Source organism: Gadus chalcogrammus, chromosome 4 (assembly GCF_026213295.1).
Source record: "Gadus chalcogrammus isolate NIFS_2021 chromosome 4, NIFS_Gcha_1.0, whole genome shotgun sequence".
Taxonomy (NCBI): Eukaryota; Metazoa; Chordata; class Actinopteri; order Gadiformes; family Gadidae; genus Gadus; species Gadus chalcogrammus.
This window is the reverse complement of record NC_079415.1, coordinates 23301788-23318053: the sequence shown is the minus strand read 5'-3', so window position 1 is coordinate 23318053 and position 16266 is coordinate 23301788.

Below are 16266 nucleotides of genomic sequence, written 5' to 3'. Positions count from 1 at the left end.
TGTGTCTTTAACCTTATATTGTTGATTTTGCTCAAAACTAATGTATTACACTTCCAAATAGTGGAGTATGGCCCTATAACCCTTTGATAAGCTTAGTAACACGTTTGCATTGAAATTGACAGATATCAACATTTTTGTTTTTTACGCTTGCAAAATGCTTTTCAGAGCGCTAGAATCACTTTTTGACCAACAATGTGTCTTTAATCTTATATTGTTGATTCTACTCAAAACTAATGTATTCCACTTCCAAATAGTGGAGTATGGCCCTATAACCCTTTGGTAAGCTAAGTAACACGTTTGCATTGAAATTGACAGAGATATCAAAATTTCTTGTTTATGAGCGCAAAATGCTTTTCAGAGCGTTAGAATCACTTTTTGATCACTTCCAAATGGTGGAGTTTGGCCCTTCAACCCTTTGGTCAGCTTAGTAACACGTTTGCATTGAAATTGACAGAGATATCAACATGTCTTATTTTTATGAGCGCAAAATGCTTTTCAGAGCGCTAGAATCACTTTTTGGCCAACAATGTGTTTTTGACCTTACATTGTTGATTTTGCTCAAAACTACTTCCAAATGGTGGAGTAATGGCCCTATAACCCTGTGGTGAGCTTAGTAACACGTTTGCATTGAAATTGACAGAGATATCAACATTTCTTGTTTATGAGCGCAAAATGCTTTTCAGAGCGTTAGAATCACTTTTTGATCCCTTCCAAATGGTGGAGTTGGCCCTATAACGCTACGGTGAGCTTAGTAACACGTTTGCATTGAAATTGACAGAGATATCAACATTTGTTGTTTATGAGCGCAAAATGCTTTTCAGAGCATTAGAATCACTTTTTGATCACTTCCAATGCATTGAAATTGACAGAGATATCAACATGTCTTATTTTTATGAGCGCAAAATGCTTTTCAGAGCGCTAGAATCACTTTTTGGCCAACAATGTGTTTTTGACCTTACATTGTTGATTTTGCTCAAAACTACTTCCAAATGGTGGAGTAATGGCCCTATAACCCTGTGGTGAGCTTAGTAACACGTTTGCATTGAAATTGACAGAGATATCAACATTTCTTGTTTATGAGCGCAAAATGCTTTTCAGAGCGTTAGAATCACTTTTTGATCACTTCCAAATGGTGGAGTTTGGCCCTTCAACCCTTTGGTCAGCTTAGTAACACGTTTGCATTGAAATTGACAGAGATATCAACATGTCTTATTTTTATGAGCGCAAAATGCTTTTCAGAGCGCTAGAATCACTTTTTGGCCAACAATGTGTTTTTGACCTTACATTGTTGATTTGCTCAAAACTACTTCCAAATGGTGGAGTAATGGCCCTATAACCCTGTGGTGAGCTTAGTAACACGTTTGCATTGAAATTGACAGAGATATCAACATGTCTTATTTTTATGAGCGCAAAATGCTTTTCAGAGCGCTAGAATCACTTTTTGGCCAACAATGTGTTTTTGACCTTACATTGTTGATTTTGCTCAAAACTACTTCCAAATGGTGGAGTAATGGCCCTATAACCCTGTGGTGAGCTTAGTAACACGTTTGCATTGAAATTTACAGAGATATCAACATTTCTTGTTTATGAGCGCAAAATGCTTTTCAGAGCGTTAGAATCACTTTTTGATCACTTCCAAATGGTGGAGTTGGCCCTAAAACGCTACGGTGAGCTTAGTAACACGTTTGCATTGAAATTGACAGAGATATCAACATTTCTTGTTTATGAGCGCAAAATGCTTTTCAGAGCGTTAGAATCACTTTTTGATCACTTCCAATGCATTGAAATTGACAGAGATATCAACATGTCTTATTTTTATGAGCGCAAAATGCTTTTTAGAGCGCTAGAATCACTTTTTGGTCAACAATGTGTTTTTGACCTTACATTGTTGATTTTGCTCAAAACTACATCCAAATGGTGGAGTAATGGCCCTATAACCCTGTGATGAGCTTAGTAACACGTTTGCATTGAAATTGACAGAGATATCAACATGTCTTATTTTTATGAGCGCAAAATGCTTTTCAGAGCGCTAGAATCACTTTTTGACCAACAATGTGTTTTTGACCTTACATTGTTGATTTTGCTCAAAACTACTTCAAAATGGTGGAGTAATGGCCCTATAAACCTGTGGTGAGCTTAGTAACACGTTTGCATTGAAATTGACAGAGATATCAACATTTCTTGTTTATGAGCGCAAAATGCTTTTCAGAGCGTTAGAATCACTTTTTGATCACTTCCAAATGGTGGAGTTGGCCCTATAACGCTACGGTCAGCTTAGTAACACGTTTGCATTGAAATTGACAGAGATATCAACATGTCTTATTTTTATGAGCGCAAAATGCTTTTCAGAGCGCTAGAATCACTTTTTGGCCAACAATGTGTTTTTGACCTTACATTGTTGATTTTGCTCAAAACTACTTCCAAATGGTGGAGTAATGGCCCTATAACCCTGTGGTGAGCTTAGTAACACGTTTGCATTGAAATTGACAGAGATATCAACATTTCTTGTTTATGAGCGCAAAATGCTTTTCAGAGCGTTAGAATCACTTTTTGATCACTTCCAAATGGTGGAGTTGGCCCTATAACGCTACGGTGAGCTTAGTAACACGTTTGCATTGAAATTGACAGAGATATCAACATTTCTTGTTTATGAGCGCAAAATGCTTTTCAGAGCGTTAGAATCACTTTTTGATCACTTCCAATGCATTGAAATTGACAGAGATATCAACATGTCTTATTTTTATGAGCGCAAAATGCTTTTTAGAGCGCTAGAATCACTTTTTGGTCAACAATGTGTTTTTGACCTTACATTGTTGATTTTGCTCAAAACTACATCCAAATGGTGGAGTAATGGCCCTATAACCCTGTGATGAGCTTAGTAACACGTTTGCATTGAAATTGACAGAGATATCAACCTGTCTTATTTTTATGAGCGCAAAATGCTTTTCAGAGCACTAGAATCACTTTTTGACCAACAATGTGTTTTTGACCTTACATTGTTGATTTTGCTCAAAACTACTTCCAAATGGTGGAGTAATGGCCCTATAAACCTGTGGTGAGCTTAGTAACACGTTTGCATTGAAATTGACAGAGATATCAACATTTCTTGTTTATGAGCGCAAAATGCTTTTCAGAGCGTTAGAATCACTTTTTGATCACTTCCAAATGGTGGAGTTGGCCCTATAACGCTACGGTCAGCTTGGTAACACGTTTGCATTGAAATTGACAGAGATATCAACATGTCTTATTTTTATGAGCGCAAAATGCTTTTCAGAGCGCTAGAATCACTTTTTGGCCAACAATGTGTTTTTGACCTTACATTGTTGATTTTGCTCAAAACTACTTCCAAATGGTGGAGTAATGGCCCTATAACCCTGTGGTGAGCTTAGTAACACGTTTGCATTGAAATTGACAGAGATATCAACATTTCTTGTTTATGAGCGCAAAATGCTTTTCAGAGCGTTAGAATCACTTTTTGATCACTTCCAAATGGTGGAGTTGGCCCTATAACGCTATGGTCAGCTTAGTAACACGTTTGCATTGAAATTGACAGAGATATCAACATGTCTTATTTTTATGAGCGCAAAATGCTTTTCAGAGCGCTAGAATCACTTTTTGGCCAACAATGTGTTTTTGACCTTACATTGTTGATTTTGCTCAAAACTACTTCCAAATGGTGGAGTAATGGCCCTATAACCCTGTGGTGAGCTTAGTAACACGTTTGCATTGAAATTGACAGAGATATCAACATTTCTTGTTTATGAGCGCAAAATGCTTTTCAGAGCGTTAGAATCACTTTTTGATCACTTCCAAATGGTGGAGTTTGGCCCTTCAACCCTTTGGTCAGCTTAGTAACACGTTTGCATTGAAATTGACAGAGATATCAACATGTCTTATTTTTATGAGCGCAAAATGCTTTTCAGAGCGCTAGAATCACTTTTTGGCCAACAATGTGTTTTTGACCTTACATTGTTGATTTTGCTCAAAACTACTTCCAAATGGTGGAGTAATGGCCCTATAACCCTGTGGTGAGCTTAGTAACACGTTTGCATTGAAATTGACAGAGATATCAACATTTCTTGTTTATGAGCGCAAAATGCTTTTCAGAGCGTTAGAATCACTTTTTGATCACTTCCAAATGGTGGAGTTGGCCCTATAACGCTACGGTCAGCTTAGTAACACGTTTGCATTGAAATTGACAGAGATATCAACATTTCTTGTTTACGAGCGCAAAATGCTTTTCAGAGCGTTAGAATCACTTTTTGATCACTTCCAAATGGTGGAGTTTGGCCCTTCAACCCTTTGGTAAGCTTAGTAACACGTTTGCATTGAAATTGACAGAGATATCAACATGTCTTATTTTTATGAGCGCAAAATGCTTTTCAGAGCGCTAGAATCACTTTTTGGTCAACAATGTGTTTTTGACCTTACATTGTTGATTTTGCTCAAAACTACATCCAAATGGTGGAGTAATGGCCCTATAACCCTGTGGTGAGCTTAGTAACACGTTTGCATTGAAATTGACAGAGATATCAACATGTCTTATTTTTATGAGCGCAAAATGCTTTTCAGAGCGCTAGAATCACTTTTTGGCCAACAATGTGTTTTTGACCTTACATTGTTGATTTTGCTCAAAACTACTTCCAAATGGTGGAGTAATGGCCCTATAACCCTGTGGTGAGCTTAGTAACACGTTTGCATTGAAATTGACAGAGATATCAACATTTCTTGTTTATGAGCGCAAAATGCTTTTCAGAGCGTTAGAATCACTTTTTGATCACTTCCAAATGGTGGAGTTTGGCCCTTCCACCCTTTGGTCAGCTTAGTAACACGTTTGCATTGAAATTGACAGAGATATCAACATGTCTTATTTTATGAGCGCAAAATGCTTTTCAGAGCGCTAGAATCACTTTTTGGCCAACAATGTGTTTTTGACCTTACATTGTTGATTTTGCTCAAAACTACATCCAAATGGTGGAGTAATGGCCCTATAACCCTGTGGTGAGCTTAGTAACACGTTTGCATTGAAATTGACAGAGATATCAACATGTCTTATTTTTATGAGCGCAAAATGCTTTTCAGAGCGCTAGAATCACTTTTTGACCAACAATGTGTTTTTGACCTTACATTGTTGATTTTGCTCAAAACTACTTCCAAATGGTGGAGTAATGGCCCTATAACCCTGTGGTGAGCTTAGTAACACGTTTGCATTGAAATTGACAGAGATATCAACATGTCTTATTTTTATGAGCGCAAAATGCTTTTCAGAGCGCTAGAATCACTTTTTGACCAACAATGTGTTTTTGACCTTACATTGTTGATTTTGCTCAAAACTACTTCCAAATGGAGGAGTAATGGCCCTATAAACCTGTGGTGAGCTTAGTAACACGTTTGCATTGAAATTGACAGAGATATCAACATTTCTTGTTTATGAGCGTAAAAATGCTTTTCAGAGCGTTAGAATCACTTTTTGATCACTTCCAAATGGTGGAGTTGGCCCTATAACGCTACGGTCAGCTTAGTAACACGTTTGCATTGAAATTGACAGAGATATCAACATGTCTTATTTTTATGAGCGCAAAATGCTTTTCAGAGCGCTAGAATCACTTTTTGGCCAACAATGTGTTTTTGACCTTACATTGTTGATTTTGCTCAAAACTACTTCCAAATGGTGGAGTAATGTCCCTATAACCCTGTGGTGAGCTTAGTAACACGTTTGCATTGAAATTGACAGAGATATCTACATTTCTTGTTTATGAGCGCAAAATGCTTTTCAGAGCGTCAGAATCACTTTTTGATCACTTCCAAATGGTGGAGTTGGCCCTATAACGCTACGGTGAGCTTAGTAACACGTTTGCATTGAAATTGACAGAGATATCAACATTTCTTGTTCATGAGCGCAAAATGCTTTTCAGAGCGTTAGAATCACTTTTTGATCACTTCCAATGCATTGAAATTGACAGAGATATCAACATGTCTTATTTTTATGAGCGCAAAATGCTTTTTAGAGCGCTAGAATCACTTTTTGGTCAACAATGTGTTTTTGACCTTACATTGTTGATTTTGCTCAAAACTACATCCAAATGGTGGAGTAATGGCCCTATAACCCTGTGATGAGCTTAGTAACACGTTTGCATTGAAATTGACAGAGATATCAACATGTCTTATTTTTATGAGCGCAAAATGCTTTTCAGAGCGCTAGAATCACTTTTTGACCAACAATGTGTTTTTGACCTTACATTGTTGATTTTGCTCAAAACTACTTCCAAATGGTGGAGTAATGGCCCCATAAACCTGTGGTGAGCTTAGTAACACGTTTGCATTGAAATTGACAGAGATATCAACATTTCTTGTTTATGAGCGCAAAATGCTTTTCAGAGCGTTAGAATCACTTTTTGATCACTTCCAAATGGTGGAGTTGGCCCTATAACGCTACGGTCAGCTTAGTAACACGTTTGCATTGAAATTGACAGAGATATCAACATGTCTTATTTTTATGAGCGCAAAATGCTTTTCAGAGCGCTAGAATCACTTTTTGGCCAACAATGTGTTTTTGACCTTACATTGTTGATTTTGCTCAAAACTACTTCCAAATGGTGGAGTAATGGCCCTATAACCCTGTGGTGAGCTTAGTAACACGTTTGCATTGAAATTGACAGAGATATCAACATTTCTTGTTTATGAGCGCAAAATGCTTTTCAGAGCGTTAGAATCACTTTTGATCACTTCCAAATGGTGGAGTTTGGCCCTTCAACCCTTTGGTCAGCTTAGTAACACGTTTGCATTGAAATTGACAGAGATATCAACATGTCTTATTTTTATGAGCGCAAAATGCTTTTCAGAGCGCTAGAATCACTTTTTGGCCAACAATGTGTTTTTGACCTTACATTGTTGATTTTGCTCAAAACTACTTCCAAATGGTGGAGTAATGGCCCTATAACCCTGTGGTGAGCTTAGTAACACGTTTGCATTGAAATTGACAGAGATATCAACATTTCTTGTTTATGAGCGCAAAATGCTTTTCAGAGCGTTAGAATCACTTTTTGATCACTTCCAAATGGTGGAGTTGGCCCTATAACGCTACGGTGAGCTTAGTAACACGTTTGCATTGAAATTGACAGAGATATCAACATTTCTTGTTTTTATGAGCGCAAAATGCTTTTCAGAGCGCTAGAATCACTTTTTGGCCAATAATGTGTTTTTGACCTTACATTGTTGATTTTGCTCAAAACTACTTCCAAATGGTGGAGTAATGGCCCTATAACCCTGTGGTGAGCTTAGTAACACGTTTGCATTGAAATTGACAGAGATATCAACATTTCTTGTTTATGAGCGCAAAATGCTTTTCAGAGCGTTAGAATCACTTTTTGATCACTTCCAAATGGTGGAGTTGGCCCTATAACGCTACGGTCAGCTTAGTAACACGTTTGCATTGAAATTGACAGAGATATCAACATTTCTTGTTTACGAGCGCAAAATGCTTTTCAGAGCGTTAGAATCACTTTTTGATCACTTCCAAATGGTGGAGTTTGGCCCTTCAACCCTTTGGTAAGCTTAGTAACACGTTTGCATTGAAATTGACAGAGATATCAACATGTCTTATTTTTATGAGCGCAAAATGCTTTTCAGAGCGCTAGAATCACTTTTTGGTCAACAATGTGTTTTTGACCTTACATTGTTGATTTTGCTCAAAACTACATCCAAATGGTGGAGTAATGGCCCTATAACCCTGTGGTGAGCTTAGTAACACGTTTGCATTGAAATTGACAGAGATATCAACATGTCTTATTTTTATGAGCGCAAAATGCTTTTCAGAGCGCTAGAATCACTTTTTGGCCAACAATGTGTTTTTGACCTTACATTGTTGATTTTGCTCAAAACTACTTCCAAATGGTGGAGTAATGGCCCTATAACCCTGTGGTGAGCTTAGTAACACGTTTGCATTGAAATTGACAGAGATATCAACATTTCTTGTTTATGAGCGCAAAATGCTTTTCAGAGCGTTAGAATCACTTTTTGATCACTTCCAAATGGTGGAGTTTGGCCCTTCCACCCTTTGGTCAGCTTAGTAACACGTTTGCATTGAAATTGACAGAGATATCAACATGTCTTATTTTTATGAGCGCAAAATGCTTTTCAGAGCGCTAGAATCACTTTTTGGCCAACAATGTGTTTTTGACCTTACATTGTTGATTTTGCTCAAAACTACTTCCAAATGGTGGAGTAATGGGCCCTATAACCCTGTGGTGAGCTTAGTAACACGTTTGCATTGAAATTGACAGAGATATCAACATTTCTTGTTTATGAGCGCAAAATGCTTTTCAGAGCGTTAGAATCACTTTTTGATCACTTCCAATTGGTGGAGTTTGGCCCTTCAACCCTTTGGTCAGCTTAGTAACACGTTTGCATTGAAATTGACAGAGATATCAACATGTCTTATTTTTATGAGCGCAAAATGCTTTTCAGAGCGCTAGAATCACTTTTTGGCCAACAATGTGTTTTGACCTTACATTGTTGATTTTGCTCAAAACTACTTCCAAATGGTGGAGTAATGGCCCTATAACCCTGTGGTGAGCTTAGTAACACGTTTGCATTGAAATTGACAGAGATATCAACATTTCTTGTTTATGAGCGCAAAATGCTTTTCAGAGCGTTAGAATCACTTTTTGATCACTTCCAAATGGTGGAGTTGGCCCTATAACGCTACGGTGAGCTTAGTAACACGTTTGCATTGAAATTGACAGAGATATCAACATGTCTTATTTTTATGAGCGCAAAATGCTTTTCAGAGCGCTAGAATCACTTTTTGGTCAACAATGTGTTTTTGACCTTACATTGTTGATTTTACTCAAAACTACTTCCAAATGGTGGAGTAATGGCCCTATAAACCTGTGGTGAGCTTAGTAACACGTTTGCATTGAAATTGACAGAGATATCAACATTTCTTGTTTACGAGCGCAAAATGCTTTTCAGAGCGTTAGAATCACTTTTTGATCACTTCCAAATGGTGGAGTTTGGCCCTTCAACCCTTTGGTAAGCTTAGTAACACGTTTGCATTGAAATTGACAGAGATATCAACATGTCTTATTTTTATGAGCGCAAAATGCTTTTCAGAGCGCTAGAATCACTTTTTGGTCAACAATGTGTTTTTGACCTTACATTGTTGATTTTGCTCAAAACTACATCCAAATGGTGGAGTAATGGCCCTATAACCCTGTGGTGAGCTTAGTAACACGTTTGCATTGAAATTGACAGAGATATCAACATGTCTTATTTTTATGAGCGCAAAATGCTTTTCAGAGCGCTAGAATCACTTTTGACCAACAATGTGTTTTTGACCTTACATTGTTGATTTTGCTCAAAACTACTTCCAAATGGTGGAGTAATGGCCCTATAACCCTGTGGTGAGCTTAGTAACACGTTTGCATTGAAATTGACCGAGATATCAACATTTCTTGTTTATGAGCGCAAAATGCTTTTCAGAGCGTTAGAATCACTTTTTGATCACTTCCAAATGGTGGAGTTGGCCCTATAACGCTACGGTGAGCTTAGTAACACGTTTGCATTGAAATTGACAGAGATATCAATATTTCTTGTTTATGAGCGCAAAATGCTTTTCAGAGCGCTAGAATCACTTTTTGGTCAACAATGTGTTTTTGACCTTACATTGTTGATTTTGCTCAAAACTACATCCAAATGGTGGAGTAATGGCCCTATAACCCTGTGATGAGCTTAGTAACACATTTGCATTGAAATTGACAGAGATATCAACATGTCTTATTTTTATGAGCGCAAAATGCTTTTCAGAGCGCTAGAATCACTTTTTGGCCAACAATGTGTTTTTGACCTTACATTGTTGATTTTGCTCAAAATTACTTCCAAATGGTGGAGTAATGGCCCTATAACCCTGTGGTGAGCTTAGTAACACGTTTGCATTGAAATTGACAGAGATATCAACATTTCTTGTTTATGAGCGCAAAATGCTTTTCAGAGCGTTAGAATCACTTTTTGATCACTTCCAAATGGTGGAGTTGGCCCTATAACGCTACGGTCAGCTTAGTAACACGTTTGCATTGAAATTGACAGAGATATCAACATGTCTTATTTTTATGAGCGCAAAATGCTTTTCAGAGCGCTAGAATCACTTTTTGGCCAACAATGTGTTTTTGACCTTACATTGTTGATTTTGCTCAAAACTACTTCCAAATGGTGGAGTAATGTCCCTATAACCCTGTGGTGAGCTTAGTAACACGTTTGCATTGAAATTGACAGAGATATCTACATTTCTTGTTATGAGTGCAAAATGCTTTTCAGAGCGTTAGAATCACTTTTTGATCACTTCCAAATGGTGGAGTTTGGCCCTTCAACCCTTTGGTCAGCTTAGTAACACGTTTGCATTGAAATTGACAGAGATATCAACATGTCTTATTTTTATGAGCGCAAAGTGCTTTTCAGAGCGCTAGAATTACTTTTTGGCCAACAATGTGTTTTTGACCTTACATTGTTGATTTTGCTCAAAACTACTTCCAAATGGTGGAGTAATGGCCCTATAACCCTGTGGTGAGCTTAGTAACACGTTTGCATTGAAATTGACAGAGATATCAACATGTCTTATTTTTATGAGCGCAAAATGCTTTTCAGAGCGCTAGAATCACTTTTTGGCCAACAATGTGTTTTTGACCTTACATTGTTGATTTTGCTCAAAACTACTTCCAAATGGTGGAGTAATGGCCCTATAACCCTGTGGTGAGCTTAGTAACACGTTTGCATTGAAATTGACCGAGATATCAACATTTCTTGTTTATGAGCGCAAATGCTTTTCAGAGCGTTAGAATCACCTTTTGATCACTTCCAAATGGTGGAGTTGGCCCTATAACGCTACGGTGAGCTTAGTAACACGTTTGCATTGAAATTGACAGAGATATCAACATTTCTTGTTTATGAGCGCAAAATGCTTTTCAGAGCGTTAGAATCACTTTTTGATCACTTCCAAATGGTGGAGTTGGCCCTATAACGCTACGGTGAGCTTAGTAACACGTTTGCATTGAAATTGACAGAGATATCAACATTTCTTGTTTATGAGCGCAAAATGCTTTTCAGAGCGCTAGAATCACTTTTTGGTCAACAATGTGTTTTTGACCTTACATTGTTGATTTTGCTCAAAACTACATCCAAATGGTGGAGTAATGGCCCTATAACCCTGTGATGAGCTTAGTAACACGTTTGCATTGAAATTGACAGAGATATCAACATGTCTTATTTTTATGAGCGCAAAATGCTTTTCAGAGCGCTAGAATCACTTTTTGACCAACAATGTGTTTTTGACCTTACATTGTTGATTTTGCTCAAAACTACTTCCAAATGGTGGAGTAATGGCCCTATAACCCTGTGGTGAGCTTAGTAACACGTTTGCATTGAAATTGACCGAGATATCAACATTTCTTGTTTATGAGCGCAAAATGCTTTTCAGAGCGTTAGAATCACTTTTTGATCACTTCCAAATGGTGGAGTTGGCCCTATAACGCTACGGTGAGCTTAGTAACACGTTTGCATTGAAATTGACAGAGATATCAACATTTCTTGTTTATGAGCGCAAAATGCTTTTCAGAGCGTTAGAATCACTTTTTGATCACTTCCAAATGGTGGAGTTGGCCCTATAACGCTACGGTGAGCTTAGTAACACGTTTGCATTGAAATTGACAGAGATATCAACATTTCTTGTTTATGAGCGCAAAATGCTTTTCAGAGCGCTAGAATCACTTTTTGGTCAACAATGTGTTTTTGACCTTACATTGTTGATTTTGCTCAAAACTACATCCAAATGGTGGAGTAATGGCCCTATAACCCTGTGATGAGCTTAGTAACACGTTTGCATTGAAATTGACAGAGATATCAACATGTCTTATTTTTATGAGCGCAAAATGCTTTTCAGAGCGCTAGAATCACTTTTTGACCAACAATGTGTTTTTGACCTTACATTGTTGATTTTGCTCAAAACTACTTCCAAATGGTGGAGTAATGGCCCTATAAACCTGTGGTGAGCTTAGTAACACGTTTGCATTGAAATTGACAGAGATATCAACATTTCTTGTTTATGAGCGCAAAATGCTTTTCAGAGCGTTAGAATCACTTTTTGATCACTTCCAAATGGTGGAGTTTTCGACTTGTTTTCTGAAATGAACAGAAAAATCAACTTTTTGACCAACAATGTGTCTTTGACCTTATATTGTTGATTTTGCTCAAAACTAATGTATTCCCCTTCCAAATGGTGGAGTATGGCCCTATTACCCTTTGGTAAGCTTAGTAACACGTTTGCATTGAAATTGACAGAGATACCAACATTTATTATTTTTAAGCCGGCAAAATTCTTTTCAGAGCGCTTAGAATCACTTTTTGACCAACAATGTGTTTTCGACTTGCTTTCTGAAATGAACAGAAAAATCAACATTTCTTGTTTTTATGCGTGCCAAATGCTTTTCAGAGCGCTAGAATCACTTTTTGACCAACAATGTGTCCTGTACCTTATATTGTTGATTTTGCTCAAAACTAATATATTCCACTTCCAAATAGTGGAGTATGGCCCAATCACCCTTTGGTAAGCTTTGTAACACGTTTGCATTGAAATTGACAGAGATACCAACATTTATTATTTTTATGCCGGCAAAATTCTTTTCAGAGCGCTTAGAATCACTTTTTGACCAACAATGTGTTATCGACTTGCTTTCTGAAATGAACAGAAAAATCAACATTTCTTGTTTTTATGCGTGCCAAATGCTTTTCAGAGCGCTAGAATCACTTTTTGACCAACAATGTGTCTTTGACCTTATATTGTTGATTTTGCTCAAAACTAATGTATTCCCCTTCCAAATGGTGGAGTATGGCCCTATTACCCTTTGGTAAGCTTTGTAACACGTTTGCATTGAAATTGACAGAGATACCAACATTTCTTGTTTTTATACCTGCACAATTTTTTTCAGAGCGCTAGAATCACTTTTTGACCAACAATGTGTTTTCGACATGTTTTCTGAAATGAACAGAAAAATCAACATTTCTTGTTTTTATGCGTGCCAAATGCTTTTCAGAGCGCTAGAATCACTTTTTGACCAACCATGTGTCTTTGACCTTATATTGTTTATTTTGCTCAAAACTAATGTATTCCCCTTCCAAATGGTGGAGTATGGCCCTATTACCCTTTGGTAAGCTTAGTAACATGTTTGCATTGAAAATGACAGGTATCAACATTTTTGGTTTTTACGCATGCAAAATGCTTTTCAGAGCGCTAGAATCACTTTTTGACCAACAATGTGTTTTCGACTTGTTTTCTGAAATGAACAGAAAAATCAACATTTCTTATTTTTATGCGTGCCAAATGCTTTTCAGAGCGCTAGAATCACTTTTTGACCAACAATGTGTCTTTGACCTTATATTGTTGATTTTGCTCAAAACTAATGTATTCCCCTTCCAAATGGTGGAGTATGGCCCTATTACCCTTTGGTAAGCTTAGTAACACGTTTGCATTGAAATTGACAGAGATACCAACATTTATTATTTTTAAGCCGGCAAAATTCTTTTCAGAGCGCTTAGAATCACTTTTTGACCAACAATGTGTTTTCGACTTGCTTTCTGAAATGAACAGAAAAATCAACATTTCTTGTTTTTATGCGTGCCAAATGCTTTTCAGAGCGCTAGAATCACTTTTTGACCAACAATGTGTCCTGTACCTTATATTGTTGATTTTGCTCAAAACTAATGTATTCCACTTCCAAATAGTGGAGTATGGCCCAATAACCCTTTGGTAAGCTTTGTAACACGTTTGCATTGAAATTGACAGAGATACCAACATTTATTATTTTTATGCCGGCAAAATTCTTTTCAGAGCGCTTAGAATCACTTTTTGACCAACAATGTGTTATCGACTTGCTTTCTGAAATGAACAGAAAAATCAACATTTCTTGTTTTTATGCGTGCCAAATGCTTTTCAGAGCGCTAGAATCACTTTTTGACCAACAATGTGTCTTTGACCTTATATTGTTGATTTTGCTCAAAACTAATGTATTCCCCTTCCAAATGGTGGAGTATGGCCCTATTACCCTTTGGTAAGCTTTGTAACACGTTTGCATTGAAATTGACAGAGATACCAACATTTCTTGTTTTTATACCTGCACAATTTTTTTCAGAGCGCTAGAATCACTTTTTGACCAACAATGTGTTTTCGACATGTTTTCTGAAATGAACAGAAAAATCAACATTCCTTGTTTTTATGCGTGCCAAATGCTTTTCAGAGCGCTAGAATCACTTTTTGACCAACAATGTGTCTTTGACCTTATATTGTTGATTTTGCTCAAAACTAATGTATTCCCCTTCCAAATGGTGGAGTATGGCCCTATTACCCTTTGGTAAGCTTAGTAACATGTTTGCATTGAAAATGACAGGTATCAACATTTTTGGTTTTTACGCATGCAAAATGCTTTTCAGAGCGCTAGAATCACTTTTTGACCAACAATGTGTTTTCGACTTGTTTTCTGAAATGAACAGAAAAATCAACATTTCTTGTTTTTATGCGTGCCAAATGCTTTTCAGAGCGCTAGAATCACTTTTTGACCAACAATGTGTCTTTGACCTTATATTGTTGATTTTGCTCAAAACTAATGTATTCCCCTTCCAATGGTGGAGTATGGCCCTATTACCCTTTGGTAAGCTTAGTAACACGTTTGCATTGAAATTGACAGAGATACCAACATTTATTATTTTTAAGCCGGCAAAATTCTTTTCAGAGCGCTTAGAATCACTTTTTGACCAACAATGTGTTTTCGACTTGCTTTCTGAAATGAACAGAAAAATCAACATTTCTTGTTTTTATGCGTGCCAAATGCTTTTCAGAGCGCTAGAATCACTTTTTGACCAACAATGTGTCCTGTACCTTATATTGTTGATTTTGCTCAAAACTAATGTATTCCACTTCCAAATAGTGGAGTATGGCCCAATAACCCTTTGGTAAGCTTGTAACACGTTTGCATTGAAATTGACAGAGATACCAACATTTATTATTTTTATGCCGGCAAAATTCTTTTCAGAGCGCTTAGAATCACTTTTTGACCAACAATGTGTTTTCGACTTGCTTTCTGAAATGAACAGAAAAATCAACATTTCTTGTTTTTATGCGTGCCAAATGCTTTTCAGAGCGCTAGAATCACTTTTCGACCAACAACGTGTTTTTGACCTTACATTGTTGATTTTGCTCAAAACTAATATATTCCACTTCCAAATAGTGGAGTATGGCCCAATAACCCTTTGGTAAGCTTTGTAACACGTTTGCATTGAAATTGACAGAGATACCAACATTTCTTGTTTTTATACCTGCACAATTCTTTTCAGAGCGCTAGAATCACTTTTTGACCAACAATGTGTTTTCGACATGTTTTCTGAAATGAACAGAAAAATCAACATTTCTTGTTTTTATGCGTGCCAAATGCTTTTCAGAGCGCTAGAATCACTTTTTGACCAACAATGTGTCTTTGACCTTATATTGTTGATTTTGCTCAAAACTAATGTATTCCCCTTCCAAATGGTGGAGTATGGCCCTATTACCCCTTGGTAAGCTTAGTAACACGTTTGCATTGAAATTTACAGAGATACCAACATTTATTATTTTTATGCCGGCAAAATTCTTTTCAGAGCGCTAGAATCACTTTTTGACCAACAATGTGTTTTGGACTTGTTTTCTGAAATGAACAGAAAAATCAACATTCCTTGTTTTTATGCGTTCCAAATGCTTTTCAGAGCGCTAGAATCACTTTTCGACCAACAACGTGTTTTTGACCTTACATTGTTGATTTTGCTCAAAACTAATGTATTCCACTTCCAAATAGTGGAGTATGGCCCAATAACCCTTTGGTAAGCTTTGTAACACGTTTGCATTGAAATTGACAGAGATACCAACATTTATTATTTTTATGCCGGCAAAATTCTTTTCAGAGCGCTTAGAATCACTTTTTGACCAACAATGTGTATTCGACTTGCTTTCTGAAATGAACAGAAAAATCAACATTTCTTGTTTTTATGCGTGCCAAATGCTTTTCAGAGCGCTAGAATCACTTTTGGACCAACAATGTGTTTTGGACTTGTTTTCTGAAATGAACAGAAAAATCAACATTTCTTGTTTTTATGCGTTCCAAATGCTTTTCAGAGCGCTAGAATCATTTTTCGACCAACAACGTGTTTTTGACCTTACATTGTTGATTTTGCTCAAAACTAATATATATTCCA